The sequence below is a fragment of the Chamaea fasciata genome, unplaced genomic scaffold, assembly GCF_029207755.1.
Source record: "Chamaea fasciata isolate MVZ Bird 193981 ecotype frontalis unplaced genomic scaffold, bChaFas1.0.hap1 SCAF_3, whole genome shotgun sequence".
In the NCBI taxonomy this organism is placed as follows: domain Eukaryota; kingdom Metazoa; phylum Chordata; class Aves; order Passeriformes; family Sylviidae; genus Chamaea; species Chamaea fasciata.
In genome coordinates, this window is record NW_027094088.1 from 7,869,934 (window position 1) to 7,882,137 (window position 12,204).

Here is a 12,204-nt window from a genome sequence, read left to right on the forward strand (position 1 = left end):
GCTGTGTGCTGAGAAGAGAAATTTGGTAGAGATGTGCTGGTGATCACAGGGGCTGCAGAAGGAAGGATTCAAATCATACAAAGAGGCAGCAGAGGAATGGCAGTGACAGGAGGTTAATTGAGCTGGCTCTCGAGAGTGTCAGAGATATTTCAGGCTGTGGATGGCACGGAGTGCCTTCATGTTGTGTTTGCACAGCATCTGAACACTCATCAAGCCTTGGTCTTGACTGTCATCTCTGATGGGGGCTCCAACATCAGCAATAATAACATTGATGATGATGATGATGAGGATGATGCCAGTGAGAGTCTGATAACAGTGCCTTTTTCATATGGTTCAGAAAAGCCCCATGCCACATCCGGAGCAGAGGAGCTGTTTATGTTTATTCTGGTTTCTGGTGGGAGGAGAGATCAAGTCCACAGGGAGAAAAGAGAGTTGTGGAATGATTTTTCTATTGGGAGTAACAAGATTATGATCAGAAAAAAGAGGAGGGAGAGAGGAAGCTGTGGATGATGTTGTTATTACCAAAATGAAAGACTTTGGATATAATCATAGCAGTTAGGGAAATGTGTTTTTAAAGACCTTGAGAGAGGTCAGAATGAGGGTTCACTTTGTAGATCTAATCACACTTTACAAGACCATATGCCAGTTCCCAGTGGTGTCCACAGTGAACAGCAGGACATCAGTAATTTTCCAGATGTGGCTTCCCCCTAGAAGGACGACAAAACCAATGAGAAGAACTGGAGTGACCCAGCACTGGGGGAGCCTCTGAGCTCCTTTTGGCTGGGATGCTGTAATGAATAGTTTGGTTGTTGCCTGGTAACACTGGCATAAATTCTTCTCCAGTGTGACTGAGCCCACAAGAGAGAAGGAGAAACTGGGAGAGGGATCACGGGTTCTAATTTTATGGAAATGTCCTCATAAAACAGAGCTGAAGCGTGCCTACCACAACATCTGTCCCAGGTACCCAATGAGTATTTGGAGCCACATCAGTAGTGGGGGAGAAGGGAGGGGTGTTTGATGCCAACAGGGCACCTTGTGAAACATGCCAACACAGAGATCACAGTCTCAGCTTCTGCCCTAAGCTTTCTCTAACTTCAGCAAACGTGAGCTTGTTTGGCCCCCCTTGGTCAGATCCTTCCCTCACCCCCCCTTGGGGCATTGCCCCAGTCCCACTGCAGCACAAGCACTTTCCAGGTCCAAGCACACAGCAGTAGGAGAGTTCACAAGGGACTGTGGAATCACCAGATCGTCCGGTTTTGCTTAGAGTAGTGGTTGAGGGTGCAACCTTTTGGAGGAGTGCACTTGGAAAAGATACCCCAGTGAAGGAAAAATGACGTTCCCCAGGGAAGGAATGTGGAATCGTTTATTGTCTTGTGGAGGTTTTGCTGGCAGCCTGGCATCCTTGCTCCAGGTTGCTCTTTACTTCCGTCTTGTGTGCTCTGTGCCCGTTTTGTGACTGACATCAGCTCAGGGAAAGGCACTGTCACAGTCCGGTGATGAGACAGCGGTTCCTGGTGTCACCCTGATGCAGCTGACTCACAGCTTCCTCTGGAGGAGTCTGAGATCCACCAGGAGCAGCCAAGTGCCTGCACGGTGCCTTCAGAGAGATTCTAGCTCAGGACTGGGCTTTGCTCGCGCCTCTGGTTGTGATCAACACGTTGTCATTTCCCCAGAAGAAACAGAGGGATTGGGATGGTCACGTCTTTCCATGGGAGCAAGGAGTGGAGTTTCCTAATGAGCTGGAGAGGGAAGGAGGAAATTTCAGTCAGGGGCTGTTGCTCTCAGGGCAATGGCACATCAGGAGCTGCTTGGCCAAGCGAGCTCTGCCTGCCCAGGAGCTGCGGAGCCGAGCCGGAGAGCGGCTCCAGCCAGGGCCGTGCCAAGGAGCAACGTGCTGCTCTACATGTTACTGAGCGTTGGGCCAGAGGCTCGCAGAAGAAAAGGAAAAAGCCCTCGTGGGAGATGGCCTATTTTTAATGAGCCCAAACCTCTTCCACAAATTAAGTGAAATATTTTAAAAGGAAACAATATTACTTTGGTTTTATTTGTTGCAGCTACTTAGTTACAGCTCCACGTGGACACAATTAATGGAGGAAATAGAGTATTTTATAAGCCCAGGACTCTGAGATAGATATTTTGTGACCATGTGAAATTCTTTGCCCTAATCACCACACATTCCTTGGGAGAAGGTTGTATATTGCTGAAGATTATTAACCTTGATTCCAAAAATGTGTCTAGTCATTGAAAGGCAAAGGTCAAAAATTATCATGGCGTTACCCAGTGACAATTTGCCCTCAGCTTTCCACTAAATTCCATGCTGCCCATCTCTGGCTCAAGTCTGTCTTAATAAAGTGTTCCTCAGCAAGAAAGAGAGAAATGTCCTTTCCACTGGAGCAAGTTTGATTTCCCAGATCCCTTTCAGACTCCCCGTGACTTCATGTAAATCACTTGTACTTTCAGCACCTTATTTCTCAATGATTTGGAGTTTGTTTCTTTAAAATAGAATATGTTTATTTGCTTACTTGCAGGATGATTTTTTCAAGGCAATGAACCGTCTTATTTTGGTGGTATCTAACACCAACCTCTCTGATCTTTGCTGGTCAGAGAATAAAAAGAGAGGCAAATACCTAGGGGTGAACGTTCTTTAGATGAAGAGTTTCATTTGTGCCCTGTCCTGCTTTCTTGATGATAGGCAACAACAAAGAAGTCATCCTTAGAATAAAAAAATAGTGGCTTTTCCAGTCTTCTGGGACTGCTTCAAATACCAGGACTGGGAGTTCTGGCAGGAGCGAGTGGGGCAGCAAGGTGTGATTTCTGGATGGAGGGAGCTGATCGTTTCCTCAGGTGATACAGGCCTATGGGCCTCCTGAATCAGCCATCCCCTTTTCCCTGGCAGACCTAAATAACCTCCTTTCCGCTCTCAGAGCAACGCTGGGCAGACTGCATTGCAACAGGCTCCTACAGGAGGAGGTAAACAACACCTCTTGTTGCTGTAATCTCTGCAAATGTCCCGACGGCGAACCCAGCAGAGGAGTAAATAAACAAACACCCCCCCTTTGCCTTCCCCTCCGCCCCGATGATAAATTTGGGTTACTGTACACTGCTCGGGCCGTGCAGAGCTGCTGGGAATCCATTAGTAGGGCAAGGGTGAGTGACTTCTGACTTCAGCGACCCTTAAAGTTAATCCAGCATTGTATGGGCAGAATTAAATGTGATGAGCTCAGAAAGTGTGATAAAACCAGATTTAAGTGCACAGCTGGACAGCAACCTATAAAGGCAGAATTTAAAACCGTAATAAAAACTTTGTAATCTAATTACGACGGCAGAGTTAAAGGTGAGGTATTCGCAGCATGATTCACATGCACCATGGCTAACCTCTGACATCTTGAATATATTATGTGGTTTCTTCACTACAGGAGTAATTTTTTGAGTTACTCTCTCACACTACATGGTTCCCTGTATTTTATTCTCATGCACTGTCTCTGGAGGTTGCAGGGCAGGGCAAAAGTCTCTGCTTTCCTGTACTTCTGGCTCCAGGAGTCTCCAGGCTGCTCCTCCCCACGCTCTGAGCACCTGGGCAGGGTTTGCAGCAGGTGCACAACCCCTCCAAAATATTGCAGCCCCTGAGATAGTCCAAGGAGAAATCGCAGCAAGAGTGGCCATGTCTCGAGCTGGTTCAGCCTAGCTAGATTTAATACTGGCAGGAGGCAGGGTGCAAAGGAAGTTAGAGCTTGGATACAGGATACAGTCCCAAGCAGTGTCCTTGTCACCCTGGCTTCATTGCAGTTGGCACCCAATTAACACCACCGCTGATAGCAGCCCTGTCTCTGATTTCAACGTTGGCTTGTCCCAACGCCAGAGGGAGGGGAAAAACCAACTTGTGAACCCTGTCTGGCTCCTCTGGACTGCTGCCAGTGACAGGGCTTGCTTTGCCCATCTGGTTCAGAGGGCTCTCACCAGGATGGGCGCTGCCAAGTGAGACAACAACCTCAGATCCAAGTCTGACATCTGCCAGCAGAGGGGTTCTACACTAAAGCAGAAGTCTTTTCCCTGGCTCTCATTAAGCATTGTCCAGCATCCCAAGAGCACTTCGTGTGTGGGGAGGTGTAGTGGTGGGATTTAAACAAATTTGCTCAAGTTGGTAATAGCTGGGCTGTAACACCTGAAGAGATGTCACTTTCTTCAGCCAGCCTATGTCAAGACAGAAGTTTCAAATTAGAAATCTACTCCATGTGATAGTTCTGGGGTTTTTTTTTCTGCATCCCAAACACCAATTCAAAAATGAAGCAAAAATGCCTGAAGAAAATCTTTCTATATCAAGTCTGTAAAGCTTAGGGGTTTTCTTGAGCTAGAATTATTTGGTGGCATTTCTGAAACCAAGTTTCATTCTTTTTGAATTTAGCTGAAAAGCATTCTTTTAAGTCCAATTGGCACAAGCTATTTGCCTATAGCATAATGCTCATGGGAGGGGCTGAGGGCAGCCTTGTTGTAGAATCAGCATCCCAAAATAAACTACATCCTCCCCCAAGGCAGTGTTAACCCAGCTGATCAATCTCCACAAGTGTTGTTCTTAAGTAGATGAAATATTTCCCGTGTTTGTGAAACCAAACTGAAACAGAACAGTTGCTTAGGTTTCCCCAATGAGTAATCCAGTGGTATTTTTCCTCAAGGAGATGAATATTTTTTCAGGATACTGTTTCAGAACATGTCTCTCTTTTTCCCCTTTTATGAAGCTCAGAGGGGAACAGCAGAGCCCTCAGGGACACCCTGTGAAGCATTCAGGGTGATGCTCTCCCAAAGGAAGAGGGGGTTGTGAAAGCCATTGGCTAAAATAGGTGATTGATATCAGCAGTGGGTGGGAAAGAGGTGTGGGGTGCTCTTGGAAAGGGACCGCTCAAAATTCCAAGTACACCTTACCTTTGTGTGATCACGGGCCTATCTCAGTCTCGATATTTAAGTGACACAGACCTGCTTTTTGCTTTAGAGAGAAAAAAGATGTTTTCTGCATTACTGAAGTGCCGTATACACCTCTGCTGTTCCTGAGGCAACTTTATCCCAAACTCTCCTCTTCCTAGAGCTGTACAACAGCTACACCAGGAGAGAACACTGCACAGGACAAAACAGCTTCTAAACTGTGGTCAGGGACTGCCAGAAAACACCACAACAAATGCCTCAAAACGCAGGGAGGAGCCCACCAGCTGCAGGAAGGCAGCATGAAGATCAACAGACCGATGTCCCAGGTACAAAGAGGGTGAGATCCCACGGAGCCCAGGCCAGCAACCACACACTGCCTGCTCTGGTGGGGTTACAAATCCCATCCTGGACAGCAGCTCCAGCTCCTACATGCTGCAGCTCCCCATGCAGGAAGAGAATGAGGGAGCATTTAACACCCTCACTCTGCAAGACACAGACAGGAGGTGGTAAATACCTTGATAAGGAAACTGGAGTGAAAATACCAGCTTTAGGCAATCCAGATTTTATCAGGGAAGTATGCAGGAATGAGTAACTGCCTGACATGCAGATGTGCCTCTGCACAGTGCCAGCAGCCTGCCAGTCCCCACATCTGGCCTCAGGCAACACGCTCCCATTTCCAAGCCCATGTGATTTCAGGGGTATGTTGGGGAGGTATTTTTGCATGGGGTTCTCACTTGGGCAACAGCAGTGCCCCAAATGAATCCATGCCTGGAAGACTCTCTAGACTTAGCTCTGGAGATTTGTTTTTCTGCTGTAAGAAGCAGCTTGGCTTTTGAGCGAAGGCTGTTGCTCTGCTTAGCAATGGCGTGCATGTCACAGCATGGGAATCCATGTGTGCCGGTTGAAAACAAGATCCTGGAATCCAAGGGCTCGGCAGAGTCATAAAAAAAATAAATCTATATATTGCTCAGTGAATGGATGGTGTCTCATGGACCGTTGCTGTCACTGTCACTGTGGGACCAAGAGAAGACCTGTGCCCGGTTCCGCAATTGTCTCTGCAATGTGAGTCACAAATTTGGTGGAAACAGATGGAAACTGAAGTGCTGTGAACTGGCTTAACGCATAAATTCACACTTGAGGAGATATGGGGATGGTGGGGAGAGAACCCCAGGGCAGTTGTAACAACACCCAGCCCGTCAGAGTTCAAGCAGTGTCTGGAAGATGCTTGTAATTGTATTTAATTTTAAAGTCCTGTGAGGAGGTGGGGAGTTGCACTCAATGAACTTTATGGGCCCTGCCCAACGTAAGATATTCTGTGGTCTGATACAGCCAGTTTGAATAATTGTTGCTAGGTCTCTTACTGTAGCCCTGGACTCCAATACAAGACAAATGATCTGAGTGTTGGCAGTTCTCCCTCAGATTCCAGATCTCTAGGGAACCCATCACCTGGGCTGTCATCAACCAAGTAGGAAATGTCTGTTCAGAGAGCCTGTCCCTGCTCTGGCAGTGCTCTTCAGGTGTCTTACAGCCTTTTGGACCTTGTTGTTTGGTTTCAGCACTGATTCTTCATCAGGTTTTCAACAGAAGAGAAGGCACAACCAGCCCGTTACTTGGTGGGAAGGGGAGGGGGTAGGAAGAGCTTGGCAGCTGAAAGGGATGTGCTGGAAACCTGAACAAGAAGAGAGGAGAGCCTTGCTGAAATGATAAGGGGTTGGGACAGCACTCACCGCTGTGCCACACCAGGGGCACAGGCAGTCTCCTTCTTGGGGTGGTACAACCATGAGTAGTAAAAACATGGATGCTATTGGAGAAAGAGGCTCAGGAGTGGATAAAGAATAAATTGGCTGTGCTGTGTACCGAAAGGGCCAAACAGATGTTAGGCCTGATCCAGAGCCCGTTGAGTTAATGGAAAGGCTCCCTTTGGTTTCATTGGATGCTGTCTCAGACCTATTCCAGCTTCACAGGAAGCAGCGGAGACCAAGAGCAATAACTTGTGGTGGCTGGAGCGGTGTGAGTTGCAGAGGTGTGGCCAGGGGGGTTCATGCTGAAAACAGATGGGTCTGACAGGCTGAGTAACCCCTCTGCCCAGTCCCCCCACCCAGCCATGAGCAGCCTCATGCGGGTTTGGTCCTCTGGCCAGCACTTTGGCATAATTCTGAGCAGAACTGGCTTTTCTGCCTTCTGATGCACCCTCCTACTGAAGGAGGTTCCAGTGTGATCTTGTGGTGGCCCAGGATTTAGAAACAGTGATTTGAGCCATCCACAGAGAAGGAGGAAAGGAGGTCTGCTGAGAACTGTTGACCAGGGAGGGATTTTGTTGTGGACCAGCAAAAAAAAATAATGTAAAGCAGGTGTTTCTGCAATTGTGAGACATTTGTAAAGCCAATGTGTCCAACAAGTCTCCCACTCACATTCTGGTCCACGTGACATGGCAAGGTCTGACGCGGCAGACCGCAAATAGAAAACATCTCTCTGTACTAGTTGGCGTGCACCAGGGCCTCCCTTCCCTCCTGCTCTCTGCTGTTCTGTTTATTTAGGTGTGTGTCTTTGTTTCTGTTTTTACATTTAGCATGAGTGGAGAGGAAGTGGGATTTCATACGGCTTAGGAGGCTGGAGCTCTCCACACTTTGGAGCATGGGCCTTTATTTGTCCTCACCCTGCAGGTGCGAGTGTTTGCAGGCCAGACCCTCGCTGGTATGGACTGCCCCGCGCTCCACGAGAGCTCCCTCCTCTGAGCCAGCCCATCTGAGCAGGCTTGTGGTATCCAGAGATGCAGACACAGGCCATGCTGAGGCCAAGCTGCTCTCATCGTTGGGAGTGGGCACTGGAAGCTGAGCAGAATCCTTTTTCTCCGGGTGATGGTACCAGGAGGAACGGACCAACCGTGGCATGTGAAGATGCCTCAACAAACAGCAGATGCTGTTTTGTTCAGGGTTATGAATTTGCTGGAAATGTAATTTGGGGAATACTTTAATTTAGTTGAATTTAGGCCAACTTGGAGAGGGGCAAGGAAGAAAATTTTAAGCCTAAGTTCAGGGCTCTTCTCAGGACTCCCTTCCCCTCTGCAGCTATTTCCCTGCCCACACATGTACACACAACACCAGGGCCAACCATGGCATGGGCTGAGCTGTATTTTAGGTACTTAACAGGTTTAAATCATGACCCTGCAACACCCAATCTCCAAAACAGAATCTCTTGCTCTTATTGACAGTCGTGCACTTCTATCCCTGTTTAAAAAGAAGTTGATACTGAGAGAAGCCACTGAACTTTCTGAGTGAGGTAAGGTCAGTTTAGGGCTGGATGAATTGCCTGGCAGGAAGGTCGTCTGGAAGTTTGGCTATTCCGCCGTAACACAGCAAAAGGAGAACGCCCCAGCCCTGACTTCCAGTCCTCTTTTTAACCATGCTGGCTTGTTTACATTTGGGTGGTAGATGGGTGGAGCCATTACTCCAATTTTTTTGGCTTGAATCTGTCCATTTGGATGTCAATGTAAACTGATGCAATTAATAATTGTGGCCTGCTATTGGAAATTATTAGTCTGTTCGTTTTCCATAAATATTGGCTGGCTGGCTCCACCTGGCAGAGGCTGGGAATTGTCATGGCAGAGATGAAAGCCCAGAGAATATGGGGATTCATAACTCCACGAGAGCTATGGTGTTTTCCAGTCAAACAAGACTATTGGATTTAGACATAAGCAGGATTCTGGGCTGGGATTCGGGGAGCAATAGAGAAAGTGCGGGTATTTCAAAGGAAGTGCTGTTTTAGTCAGAAAGTTAATGTCTCATTAAAATAAGCCCCAAACGAATGGGGGAACTTTTAAATGTCAGGGGAAACTTGAAAAATATCCAGGCTTTCTAATTAAATACCACTTCCCGTTCCTACATCTCCAGCATGGCAGCCTTTGCTCTACCACACCGACCAGCTCCGGTGGGCAGAACTACATGCAAAATGTAGCCGTGTTTGAACTTCAAGGATATTTATTCTATAGATGGTCTCCAATTCCAAATAACACTGATGCCAACCAGGTTTTTTCTCCCCAAGACTCAGGCATACAACACACTTTCCGCTTTTGGAGCTCATCATTCCTTCACTCCAGAAATTGCAATATGAACCTTGGCTACTACGCACACTTCAACTTGAAAACACAGCAATGATCTGGGATTTTAATTCAAGCAAATTTGAGAGTGGATTAGAAATAGGATCCAGATGCATCTCTAATAGTGAAAAGAAAAATTAGCAGAACATTGGAGCTGAAATGAACTCTGTCCCTCTTTCAGCTTTTTTCCTCCCTTTTGCTTTGTAAGAGAAATTACATAGACCTAAAACACCATAATTAAATTGTCATTTGTTCTTTGGCTTGGTAGAAGCTCTGCCCAGCTGAGCACATCTCAGTTTCCATCCTGGGCATTTACCTACAGCACGGGGCTGGGAGTGGGGGGTAGTTTCTTCCTTGTTTTAAGAAATAAGGAATCAGAGGCATGCACAGCCTGTCTGGTAGAGTCTTCAGCGAGCGAGCTGCCAGGCTCTGCAGGTTATACATCATTAGCACACAGAGTGTCCAGGAGAGCCCAAAGCTTGTGCAGGTGTGCTGGCAAAGCTCGCACCACTTCCCTCCCTCCTCCCTCTCTGCCGCACTTCCAGCAAGCTGATACTTGAAACCCGATGTGGCAAAATCACAGAGAACTCCTCTCGAGTTTGTCAGCTCCCAGCTCACCCAGCAGACGTGACTGTGAGAGGGCGCGTGGAGCCTGGAAGGGACTCGCTGGAAAAACAAAACCATCGAGTCAAAAGCTTAGTGTGTTTTTCCATGAGTGTATGAAAAAAAGTGTGAGTGGTTTTTTAAGCACTTTCAGATATTAGAAGTTTGGTGAACACAGAGACAGCTTCTTCTTTTTTTCTTTTTTTTTATTTTCCTCTTTTTTCCCCTGCCCTTGAACTTTGGGAATGACTGTAGGGAATATATCCCAGGCTGTTTTCAATGACCCGTTCACATGGTGGGTTTCTTTCAGCTTTTCCCAAAACAGAGTGTGCTTCACTCAACCTCTGCTCTGGCAGTAGCTGCCAATTAATTGTGCATCCTGCTCAGATAATCAATATAAGTGGATGGCATCTGAAAATAATTATACACACAGCTCTTCCCCAGCTTCCAAGATGAAGACAGAAGCTGGGAAAGGAGCCTTTGCATATTCAGCACTTGTTAAAAGAATAAAATATAGTGCTGTGTGTTATTGTTGTATCCCAAATCCTGGGAATTCAGCGGCAGTTTTTTTTGACGTTGCGTAGCACTCTGGCCACATGCACCTGAACACAAAGCTCATCAGCTTTCCCATCCTTCCTGACTTTGCTGGAAAAGTTGTGCTGTCTGCTCGTGTGGCATGCCAAAGGGCAAGAACTCCTGATGGGAGGAAGAATCTGGCTGGGTCAGTGCCCTCTTTTTTTTTTTTTTTAAGGGACACCAACACAGCGGCAGTTTTACAGCCAAATGTCCTGGCCCCAAGCCAGTGTGTGGTGACAAGCGGGTGGGCTGTGCAAGGCATGGGGTCTCTCTGTAGCAGGAGATGAGCTTTTCCAGCCAAAATCCACGTTCAGCCCCGCAGCTAAAATGGCTCTTGTCTCTACATGGCTCATGGCAAAGTCACCTTGAGATGTCCATCAGGGTGTCACTGCCTACTGAAGAACTTGATTCAGGTTCTCCATCAGCCGAGAGAGTCCTCCCAGCCAGGAAAGTAGTGAGTCATGTTGTATTAGAAGATATTTAATGTCTATTTTAGGAGGTTTGCAGCCTCAGCCTCCCTTCAGGCAGTGGCCAAGATGAACCATTGGCGTGAACGTGAACATTCCCGCTGCAGCCTCCCTGAACAGCAGCGGCACTGAATGCCAACACGGGGCCTCTGAGCCGAGCAGGTGGTAGGAAAAGCAGAGGCACAGATTTTGCCAGGGCAGGCTGTAACCGCAGGGTAAGGCTGTGTCCTTTTCCTCCTGCAGCCCTGCAGAAGCTTTGCACAGCACTGTCACAGTGGGGACTAGAGCCTGGCTGTGGCCCTGTTCAGGTTTAACGTTCTTTCCATACAGTCTGTTCGTGGTCCTATTAAAGACAGGAGGAGAGGCGCGGCAGGGATCTGTCCCAATGTTCCCACTTGTTTCATTTAGACCTTTCCTGATCTGCAGAAGGAATGCCATGGCTGTGGAGCTTGGAAAATCCTGTGATGCTTGCAAGAGCTGACTGCTGGGGCCCTCGGGAGTCTGGCAGCTGCCTCCCCGGAAAGAGCTAAGGACATGGGGCAACCTGCTGCTCCCAGCAGGTTTCCCAGGGCTATTTCACATATCTGGACAGCAGCAATTACAGGGGAGCAACTCTTTTTGGCCATTACTCTGGGATCTCTGCTATCTCCTAATCTGGGCAACAAGCAGAAGTGTTTGCTGATGGGCTGCTCCATTGTCCATCCCCAGCTTTTCTCCATGGTGGTACATTGTTTGTGGTGCTGTGTAAATCCTCCTGCCAGCCCCAACAATACCTCACACAACCCCGGTGCGTCGGGACCTTCCAGGCTGAGGAGAAACCGATCCTGCTTGGCCCGGCTCCGTTTGTGGCAAAGTGTTTGTGCAGTGATTAACTCCTGCACGGACACACACAGCCACAAATCTCCAGGTTGTCTCACAGCCTTTTCATTCAATTAAGTCTGTTGACTTAGTCTCATTTTGGGCAGTAACTGGATTTAGATAAGACAGTGGAAAGCAAAACATCAATTGTGTGATTCCTGGCCCAGCCGGTATGTTGATCCGACGGGAATGTTTGTGCGGGCGATAACGGAGGCAGTGTGGTGATTAGGACAAAGTCATTTGGTGCAAAGACCCTAACACAGAGTAAAAACGGTCTGTGTTAAGTGCAAGCGCTGGCATGAGGAAGCAGAGGGAGCTGCGTGCTTCCACAAATTCCCTCTTTGCCTCAGTTGATGCATCTGCTGTGAACGCACGGTGATGGAGAGACTCTGGCCAGTCTGAAAGGGGAATCATGTTGGGCTTGGAACTGGGAGATCCCACTGGGTGAATGGGCTGTGCTGGGGCCCAGCTGCCAGAACCATGACTGCTGCAAGGTTCTACAGGGATGTAACCATGGGGGATCCAGCCAGTTACTCTTTGTCAGAAAGAGACCAAAGTTATTCTGGCACGATTCCTCCCCACAAGCTGTAGGGCGTGAGTTTATAAGCAATTCCCTAGGGGTCTGATTTGCCCAGCATCTCTGGGAAGAGGAGATGCAGGTGACAAACCCTCAGCATCCACTCTTTAGTA

General features: G+C 47.9%; 1 protein-coding gene across 1 annotated transcript in view; it reads right to left on the minus strand.

Annotated features, from left to right (window-relative positions):
* Nucleotides 1-1,669: 1,669 nt before the first annotated feature.
* The window catches only part of BMP2 (bone morphogenetic protein 2), an 87,422-nt gene continuing 76,887 nt past the window's right edge, over nucleotides 1,670-12,204 (minus strand). Inside the window, exon 6 of the mRNA XM_066177855.1 lies at nucleotides 1,670-1,739. The gene's annotated coding sequence lies outside the window, so the exon portion shown is untranslated. The remainder of the gene's footprint in view (nucleotides 1,740-12,204) is intronic.